Raw genomic sequence first — 9,146 nt, 5'->3', positions numbered from 1 at the left:
TCTCCCACTCAGTAGGTTGCCTTTTCATTTTGTTGAAGGTTTCCTTTGCTGTGTAGAAGAATTTTAGTTTGATGTAGTCCCTTTTGTTTATTTTTGCTTTTGTTTCCTTTGTTTTTTATGTCAACTCCAAAAAATTGTCACTGGATGTCAAGGAGTTCACTGCCTATGTTTTCTTCTAGGAGTTTTATGGTTTCAGATCAAATTTTTAATCCATTTCGAGTTAATTTTTGTACATGGTATAAGGTCCAGTTTCAGTCCTTTGCATGTAGCTGTCCAGTTTTCCCAGCACCATTTATTAAAGATATTGTCCTTTCCCCATTGTATACTCATGGCTCCTTTGTTGTAAATTAATTGACCATTTATGTTTGAGTTTATTTCTGGGCCCTCTATTCTTTTCCATCAATCTGTGGGTCTGTTTTTATGCCAATACTAGTTTGATCACTATAGCTTTTTAATATAGTTGGAAATCAGGGTGTGTGATGCCTCCAGCTTTGTTCTTTCTTAAGATTGCTTTGGGTATTTTTGTGTGTGGTTTCGTGCAAATTTTAGGATTGCTTGTTCTATTTCTGTGAAAAACTGCCACTGCAATTTTGATAGAGATTGCATTATAGCTGTAGATTGCAGGGGGTAGTATGAACACTTTAACAATATTAATTTTTCCAATCAATGAACGTGGAATATCTTTCCCTTTATTTGTGTCTTCTTTAATTTATTTCATTAATGTCTTAGAATTTTCAGTGCACAGGCCTTTCAGCATCTTGGTTCAATTTCTTTCTAGGTATTTTATTCTTTCTGATGCAACTGTCAATGGGATTGTTTTCTTAATTTCTCTTTCTAATAGTTCATCATTAATGTATATAAGTGATTTTTGTATATTGATTTTGTATTCTTTAACTTTACTGAATTCACTTATTCTAACAGTCTCTTGGTGGAGTTTTCTATACATAATATGTCTTTGGCAAAACAACAGTTTTACCTCTTCCCGACTGATTTGAATGCCTTTTATTTCTTTTTCTTGCCTAATTGCAGTGGCTAGGACTTTCAAAATTATGTTGTTTTCTTTCTGATCTTAGAGGAAATGTTTTCATGCTGTCAAGTATGTTATTTGTGAGCTTGTCATATATGGACTTTATTATGTTGAGGCACATTCCCTCTATACCCACTTTGTTGGGAGTTTTTATCATAGATGCTGAATTGCATCAAACGCCTTTTCTGCGTTTATTGAGATGATCACATTAATGTCTACATTCTTTTTTTTAAGTTTATTTATTTATTTTGAGAGAGACAGAGACAGCTTGAGTGGGGAAAGGACAGAGAGAGAGGGTGAGAGAGAGACAGAATCCCAAGCAGGCTCTGCACCTACCTGTGCAGAACACAATGAGGGGCTTGAACTCATGAAACCATGAGATCATGACCTGAGCCAAAACCAAGAGTCGGACCCTTAACCAACCGAGCCACCCAGGTGCCCCAGTGTCCACATTCTTGTAACCACCACCACATATACAAAACAATTTCAACATAAGGAATGTTAATCTCTGAAAACCATTGATCTGTTTTCTGCCCTGTATTAGTTTCTCATGGCAGCTATGACAAGTTCCCATAAACTTGGTGCCTTAGAATAATGGAGATTTATTCTCTCACAGTTCTGGAGGCCAGATGTCCAAAGTAAGTATCACTGGATTCAAATCAAGGTGTAGGCAGAGCTCCAGTCCTTCTGGAGACTCCAGGAGAGAATCTGCTCTTTGCACCTAAAGGTTCTGCTGGCTCACAGCATTCTTTGGGTGTGGCCACATTAACCCAACCTTCAAGGCCAGCATCCTCAAAATTCCCTCTCTGTTCCACCTTCGTATGACCTTTTCCTGTGAGAAAACTCTTTCTGCATCCCTCTTGTAAGGACACTTATGAGTGCATTTGGAGCCCACTTGGATAATTCAGGGTTATCACCCCATCTCGAGAATCTTAAATTAATCACACCTGCAAAACACCTTTTTTTTTTTTTTTTTTTTTTTTTGCTAGATGAACTAATATCTGAAGGTCCCAGGAAATAAGTTGTGGATACTTTTTTTTGGTGTGGGGGCGGGGGGATAGCTTAGTCTACCACGGGTCCCTATCACCTTTTTGGAAAGTCATATAAATGAAATCATGTAATACTTGAGACTCGTTTCTAAAACTGATCACAATGTATTTGAGACCTAATTTGTTGCATTCATCAATTGTTTATTCTTTCTTGTTGATGAGTAGTATTTCTTTGCATGGATGTATCACCAGTTATTTATCCGTTCACTAGTTGAAGAATATTTGGATTATTTTCGATTTGGGTAATTATGAGTTTGTGCTGCTATAAACATTTGTGCACAGGCTTTGTATGAATATAAGTTTTCATTTCTCTAGGGTAAATACCAGGAGTAGAATAAGTAGGTTGTGTGGCAAGTGTATGTATAACTGTGAGACACTGACAAACAATTTTCCAGAGTCACTGTACCACTTGGCATTCCCACCGCAATGCAGAAGACTTCCAGTTGCCCCATATCCTTGCCAGCACTTGGTATTCTCAGTATTTTTAAAAATGTAGCCATTTTAAATTTTTTTTTTCAACGTTTATTTATTTTTGGGACAGAGAGAGACAGAGCATGAACGGGGGAGGGGCAGAGAGAGAGGGAGACACAGAATCGGAAACAGGCTCCAGGCTCCGAGCCATCAGCCCAGAGCCTGACGCGGGGCTCGAACTCACGGACCGCGAGATCGTGACCTGGCTGAAGTCGGACGCTTAACCGACTGCGCCACCCAGGCGCCCCAAAAATGTAGCCATTTTAATAGTTATAAAATGACATTTCATTGTGGTTTTAATTTTGTGTTTCTTTTTAAAATTTTTTTAAAGGTTTATTTATTTTTGAGAGAGAGAGAAAGATGGAGTTCAAGTGGAGAAGCCACAGAGAGAGAGGGAGACACAGAATCTGAAACAGCCTCCAGGCTCTGAGCTGTCAGCACAGAGCCCAACGCGGGGCTCGAACTCACTGACCAGAAGACCATGACCTGAGCCAAAGTCAGACGCTTAACCGACTGAGCCACCCAGGTGCCCCCATTTTTGGGTTTCTTTAATGACAGAGAATGTTGAACATCTTTTCATGTGTGTGTTTGCTATCTCTATATCTTCTTTTGGTGAAGTATCTGCTCAAATTTTTTGTCTTTTTTTTAAAAATTAGGTTGTTTTCTTGTTGTTAAGTGTTGAGTGTTCTTTATATATTATAGATATATTTGTCAGATATATGATTGGCAAATATTTCTCCCATCCTATGACTTGAATTTACATTCTCTTTTCTGTGTCCTTAGCAGAGCAAAAGTTCTAAAGTTTAACAAAGTTAAATTTATTTTCTTTTTCTTTTATGAATCATCATTTTGGCGTCATATCTAAGAACTCTTTGCCAAACTCAAGGTCACAAAGATTTTATAATGTTTTCTTATAAGAATTGTATTGCCTTACATTTTATATTTGGATCCATGGTTCACGTAGGTCAATTTTTTGCATCTGGTGTGAAGTAGGTTGAGGTTGAGGTTTAATATATGGAGATCCAGTTGTCCCAGGACCAACTGTTGAAAACACGCACTGAATTGCCTAAACACCTTTGTCAAAACTCAGTTGATCATATTTGTGTGAGTCTGTTCCTGGGCTCTATTTTTCTCCACTGAACTGTATGCCTGTTCTTTCCCTAATACCACATTGTCCTGATTACTGTAGTGTATAGTATGTTTTAAGATCAGGTAGTGCAAATACTTCAATTTTGATTTCCTATTTCAAAATTATTTTGAGTATTCAAGTTTCTTTACCTTTCCATATAATTTTTGGGCTCAGCCTGTCTTAAATCTGCAAATAATCTTGTTTGTGTGCGTCTTTGTAATTGTATATTCAAATCCATTCGGCGATAACACCGAGAGTTTATATTTGATTCTCTTTTGAATAATTGTGGCCTCAAATCTAGCACATCATTCCCCCTTAGGTGCCAGGTCACTCTTTTTGGCCATCCCACATGCAGTCACCAGGTTCCATTAATTCCTTCTTCCATTAACTGTCTCACTTCAGTGCACCCTTCCCTGTCACCGTCAAGGGTGTCGCAGAGGCGGGGTCAGTCCCTTAAGATCTCACCCCTGAATGTGTGTAGTGGATTCCCACCGGTCCTTTCTTAGCCCATACTGCTCTTCCTGCATCTGGCTGAAATCCTCCTCACTTGTAACTCTTCACCGGCTCCCCTGTGCCTACTGCACTAAGCCTAGATTCCTTAGGTTAACATTCAAGGTCTGCTCCTTGCCCACCCCCGTCTTCTGTCTTCCTCCATGCTTGTGACACTTTCTCCCTGGTCACGTTTGGAGGCATCACCTTCTCCTGTGAGGACCTTGACGTTTCCTACCCAGGTGTCTTTGCTCTTGCCATTTCTTCTGCCCAGTATACCCCCTTCCCTACAACTCCTGTCTTATTGTTTATACTCTGCTGACTGAGATATTCAACCAATGTTACTTGTTGGGCATTTTACTAAATATGCCCTGGCAAATGGAAACACATCCCTGTCCTGCAGGACGTGACTGGCACACACGTAGCTGAAAGTCTAGGTAATTTATGCTAAATTCCGGATCACAAGAACTTGGGAATTCAGACAAAACAAATACTTTGAACAATAATCAGAGAAAGTTTCCTTCAAGGCCTAATGCAAACTCAACTTCCTTATAGAAGCCCACCTACCTACCAACAGCCTAAAAAATGGTTGTGTGTGTGTGTGTATGTGTGTGTACATGTGTATGTGTTAGAAGTGTGGGCCAGGGGCATTTAAGAACAATGCCTCTAGTTTATGAACAGAGCTTAGTGAGCTCTTTGGTGACTAGTAATACTTCTTCATCTGTATAATAGTTAGCTAGTTTCATAAATAATTCTTGTTGCATTATTCAGAGAAAAGAGGCTACATCATCTCAGAGTTCAGGAAATTCACAGGGGAGAAAATACCAGGTATAGCTCACACAGATTTTGTGAAATTAAAGGGCAAGTTATGTATGTACTATTTGACTCTGAAAGGGAAAATGGTTGAAAGAATTTCAGGAATGAAAATCTAGCCCCATGATGGCTAACTATTGCTGCAGGAAGTAAAAAGAATGAATTGCAAAGATACCAATGTATCTTCTTTATCTTTGTACCCCTGATACCTAAACCAGCTGTAGGTTGTTGGTAGGCAAGTATTTGGCTCTCTGTATTTGTCCTTCACTTACTGAACAAGTTGAACGAAAAAACACTGATTTGATTTTGGGACCCAGATATATGCACAGGCAGGCTTACTTGGAAGAAAAGCCATATGGCTGCAGCACCGCCACCTTGTGGCAGCACTGATAAATTGTAGGTTAAACTTCCAAGAAGATACACCTTTTTGAATGGTTAGTGTTCCTTAGTAAAGACTGCTAGCACATCCCTGCCAATGTCTCCCTTTTTCCCCAAGGTCTCAGCTAGCAGAGTCTTCATTAATGCTTCTAAGGTAGGTGATTTCCAAGTTGCTCCCTCATAATGCAATCAAGGCCTTCAAACACTCTTTAAAATGCAAAAAGGACAGCATTAGGTGTTATCATTTAAGTTTCTAGGGTCCTCTCCAAAATGACTTCCATTCCAGACTCTAAAGCAGGTGTGTTTTTTTATTAAAAAAATTTTGTTACTTGAAAGAGAGAGGGGGGGATGGGGAGAGGGGCAGAGGAGACACAGAGAATCTTAAGCAGACTCCACACTCAGTGCGGAGCCCGATGTAGGGCTCCATCTCACGACCCTGGGATCATGACCTGAGCTGTCAGTCAGATGCTCACCAACTGAGCCATCCAGGCACCCCTAAAACAAGTGTTTTAAACTTGGGATCCAAGGATGGACTTCTGTATGAATCCTTTGAAACTGTTTATCAAAGCGTGTGAGCATATGCATATGTGCATCTTTTCTGAGGCGGTGGTCCCTATCCTTTGACCAGATTTTCAAAAAGCATCCATGACTCTGAAAAGTTATAAAATCCCTGCTCTGGGGTGACACAGGTCACACTGACTCTTAAAAGGAAGACAGGGACTTTTGTTTAAATAAACGAGAGAAACAGAAGACATTACTGAACTTCTGAACATAATGAAAGATTTGATCTCTCCTCCTCTTTTCTTCTCTCTGCTCTTGACTTGCCCTCTTCCCAGACCCCATCCCTCCCCCCACCCTCATGTCCCCCTATTTCCCACCCCCCCACCATGGGGAGTAAGGAGGGAAATCAAACTTCACTTGCAGTTGAATGACCATCTGTCCTTCCAAAGGTTTATGAAGGAAAGGAAGAATTTTATAGCCTCCTGGGGAGATAGATTAATCCAAATTAGCCTGAGGCAAAGGAATCAGGCTATTCAAGATAACACCATTTTAAAAAACAGCCCTCTTATTTGTCTCCAGATCAGGTGCCTGGGCCCTGCATAGGAAGTTGATAAATGACTTAGTTATGTTTTCCGTTTGGGGCAAGGGCCTGCTTTTATCTCTGTGATTGCTTCTTTATTTGGCAACTCACAAACTTATCTGTTTTCCCTAATATAATTGCCTGGCCCCTCTCCACAGCTTAAAGTATTGTCAGCAGGGCTATCTTTCCATTTTCCTCTGGAGTTTAATATTGTTTAAGCAAACGAATTGGACTCTATTTCACTTTGCTTATTTTCCTGTACCAGACCCACTGATCGGTTATTTGGATTTTGCTTATTTTGTTCCTTCACCAAATTTCACTTGTGAAGTTCCCAAGTATATTGGTATTGCCCCTTGCCCCGCTCCCTTATTTCCTTCTGTAAACATTTCTCTTCCTCCCCTACTGGGATAGGCACAGGTCTAGATGAGGCAGAATTTATGGGAGTAAATAAGGCTCAGGACCTGTCTTCAGGGATAAACTTTGCATTTCCGTAGCCAGAGCTACGGAAGATGGTTCACTGGACAAGGGTGCCCTGCCCAAGAGCCAGCAGGAGCTGAAAATCCAGCTGCCTCTCTGCTTGTCAAGCCATGCACCCTGGAGCAGAGCTGTGTCACCAGGAAGAAGGGATCCCTTTTCTTACTTGCAAAAAGGCATCCTGTGGGCTAGAAGTAGTCCTTCCTCTAATAGATAGTTGTTTTTTACTAGAATGAAGGGACGTTAACATAGGGACATCCAATCAGAAGTCTTGAAACCCAGAACCTTCTCCTCTCTGAGCCTCAGTTTCTTCATCTGTATAATGAGGGTGTTGGATTCAAAGATCTGTGGGGAGATCTTCACTTCCAACTCAATACTTGTCATATTTAACTGAAGTGATTCCATTCACCCATCTATTCATTCCATCCCTTTCAAGAATACGGGCATCCAGGGGGAGGAATGGGGTTAGGCCATTGTAGGAAAGAGATGAGACCTGATGAGCCCTTTTCAAGTAAAGTGTACTCTCAGGATCTCTGAGGACACATTTCTGCCTTTGGCAAAGATCCTTTCCCTCTCATCTGAGAGTCAAGGTATTTACATGTCCCACTCCAGAGAGCAGCCATCATGTCATTATAGATGCAATCAATACCATCAGTGCCCGCAGCCAGCCATGCAGAGCAGAGAGGCTGGAGCATGCGTGGGCTGAGCCACCCTCTACCTTGACATAAAATATTATCATGGCTGTAAAGACTAATGAACTTCTCCCTCCCAGCCCCTGATCCCGTGAGAGGTGGTGGGTGTTTTTACAATCAAAGCACCAACAGCCCAAATGAGAGGCAACAAACAATTATAAATACTGGATTAAATTGACCTTGGGTGTCTGGGGAGGGCACAGAGCCATAAGCAAGCATTAAAGCATGGAGGGTGTAGGTGGCAGGCTGATGTAGGAAGTGAGAGATGGCTCTGCCATGGCAGTCATTCTTCCGGAAGCCCCATCCTGGGCACTAGAGCAGGCAGGCCAGGAGTTTTCTATTCTGTCGGGACCGTTTGCTTTCATCTGCCTGATTTACTTTTTCTTTTAAATATTTATTTTACTTTTAAGAAGGCATGCGAGCAGGGGAGGGGCAGAGAAAGAGGGGGATAGAGGATCCAAAGCAGTCTCTGTGCTGACAGCAGGGGCTTGATGCAGGGCTTCAACTCACAAACTGAGATCATGACCTGAGCCCAAGCCCCCAGTTGGATGCTTAAGTGACTGAGCCACCCAGGCACCCTGATTTATTTTCTCTTTTATTTTTTTTAATGTTTATTTATTTTTGAGAGAGAGAGAGAGCCACAGTGCAAGTTGGGGAGGGGCAGAGAGAGAGAGGGGGACACAGAATCTGAAGCAGGCTCCAGGGTCCAAGCTGTTAGCACAGAGCCCGATGCGAGGCTTGAACTCACGAATGGTGAGATCATGACCTGAGCTGAAGTCAGATGCTTAATTGACTGAGCCACCCAGGTGCCCCTTTTTCCCTTTTAAACCCAGCCCTCTGCCAAAGAGGATTTGCAATGGCTACCAATAAAGACACCTAAAAGTGAATTTAAAATGGGCCGGGAAACTTCAAAGCCTCACTGTAGGGAATCATTCATTCATTCATTCATTCATGGATCTACCTGCTGAAATAGCAATTCACTATGTCACACCAGCCCTGTGCTGGGTACACAGCTTGATTCACGTGTTCCTTGTCATTTAGGAATTTATATGCTTGAGGCTTGCATTGTCTATTAGGAAACTGGGGGTGGGGGGCACTAGGCACCCTGGTATAGAGACGCAGGATGGGCTAAAAGAGAACAACCTGGCTTTTAGTCCCTACCTCACTGCTTTGGACGTAGGTGACCTCAGAGCCTTAATTTCCTCAAATGTAAAATGGGTGGTGGGACCAGGTCAGTGGGCATTTGATTCTCTAGGGAACTTGTTAAAGCTGAAGATTCCTGAGATTCCCAGAGATTCTGCTTTCAAATGTCTGCAAAGGAGACTGAAGTCTCTACTTTAATAGTCCCCTGACCCCCACCCCTGGAGGGATTCTGATGTTGGGGTCTCTGGATGTACTTTGAAAAACTCTGGGCCAAATACCCTAAATAAAGGATATTTGCTGGAAAAAAAAAGTCAATAGTTCACTGGTAGGCAGAGGTGATCAGATGGGAAAATGAAGGAGCCAAGAGGGCTCAGAGAAGGGTGATTTCAATGTGTGGGGT

This window comes from Lynx canadensis, chromosome B2 (genome assembly GCF_007474595.2).
Source record: "Lynx canadensis isolate LIC74 chromosome B2, mLynCan4.pri.v2, whole genome shotgun sequence".
In the NCBI taxonomy this organism is placed as follows: Eukaryota; Metazoa; Chordata; class Mammalia; order Carnivora; family Felidae; genus Lynx; species Lynx canadensis.
The sequence above is the reverse complement of the archived record's forward strand: the minus strand, read 5'-3'. Positions refer to the sequence as shown.